Here is a 1,492-nt window from a genome sequence, read left to right as displayed (position 1 = left end):
GGGACGGTAACTTAGGCTTATGTAAAGAACAGGTCCGCCAGGAACGCGTGTAAGTCCCTGTAGGCTTCTTTATTTTCCGACGGCTGATAACTAATCTTAGTTTCGCTGACATGACTAACGCTTAAAATGCATCCGTTCAGGTGTCTCTTGTGCTCTATTAACCAAAGTTCATAATCTGTTTTGTTCTTTTCTGAATAAAACAACAATTTTAATTAAATAACATAAGCTTAGATTTCTTTTCTGCAGCTTCGTTCCCTCCTCTCGTTGTCTATTAAAAAAATATTTATGAATAACAAAATAGATTAGGAAGAGAAGCATACTTCTAATAAATTGTATGTTTACGAAAAACTTTAATAAATAGTTAATATTTCTACGAAAATTTTTATAATTTCACCGTCGATTTGTGGTCAATTGTGTTAATGAATGTGATAATTTGCTTTTAACTTTTAAAGTGTTTTTTAAAATCTGTTAATCGAAAACTCATTCAAAGTCGTTTTTTTATTTAATCACGAACGTTTAATTAAATAAATTAATGTCGTGATAGAAGGTAAGCTGTACAAATGGGAATACATAAAAGAAACGTTTATTCTAATATCAGAGGACAATCAAACCTTACTGATGTATAGGAAAATAGAAATATAAAAACATGCGAATGATCTGAATTAGAAATAAAACAGCTCATTTCCCAGAATTAACTAATGATTGGCGAATTAATTAATATATTGTAGCAGACTAAAACTCTTATTGATTAGCTTTTTACTTGTAATTTAATAGTAAATTGTCTATGGCTGTATGGCCATATGGATAGCAATTCGTAAACCCTGCTTTCATGCTACTGTAAAATGCTACAGGCTAAGAAGGTCAGGTCATAAAACAAAAAAGGCGGCTGACTGAATGCAGCCCTCAGTGGTTGCATGGGGCATGAAAAGGAAATGCCTCTTTTTTAACACCAAAAAATTCAATTGGCATGTAAGTTCATTTTTCAAACTTTAATTATTTAAGCTAAAAAATTAAAAACGAAAAAACTACACTTTGATCTTAGCCAAAAGGCCGAGAAGCAAAGAGTGTGGTATGTTAGTTAGTCTTGACATTTAAAAGGCCTTCGACTCGGTGTGGCACGACGGCCTCCAAAGCTCCCTCGCCACGTGTGGGGTTTCTCTGTGTCTAAGACGCTGGCTGTCGGGGTTCCTTGAATCTCGCGGACAGGTCGTGCGGCATCAGGTGGTCTTTTCTAAAATCAGAACAGTCCTTCGCGGGGTCCCTCAGGGCTCTGTGCTGAGTCCCACGCTTTTTAATGTCTTTATGGCTTCTGCGCCCATGCCAGTCAATGGATGAATTTGTAAACTGGTGTGGGAGTAGGGGTCTAAAGATGCGTGCGGACAAGTGCAGTGTCCTCAAAGTCTGTAGAAGGACGAGGGGTTACACTAATTACGTCCCTAGGTTATTGCTGAATGTGTCAGCAATTGCTGCAGTTGATCGGATGACTTATTTG

The 1,492-nt window shown here is 37.1% G+C and overlaps 1 pseudogene; it reads right to left on the bottom strand.

Moving 5' to 3' along the window:
• Positions 1–881: 881 nt before the first annotated feature.
• On the bottom strand, positions 882–1,062 carry LOC115231559 (annotated as a pseudogene).
• Positions 1,063–1,492: the final 430 nt, after the last annotated feature.

This window comes from Octopus sinensis, unplaced genomic scaffold (assembly GCF_006345805.1).
Source record: "Octopus sinensis unplaced genomic scaffold, ASM634580v1 Contig18737, whole genome shotgun sequence".
Lineage (NCBI taxonomy): Eukaryota > Metazoa > Mollusca > Cephalopoda > Octopoda > Octopodidae > Octopus > Octopus sinensis.
The sequence above is the reverse complement of the archived record's forward strand: the minus strand, read 5'-3'. Positions and strand labels throughout refer to the sequence as shown.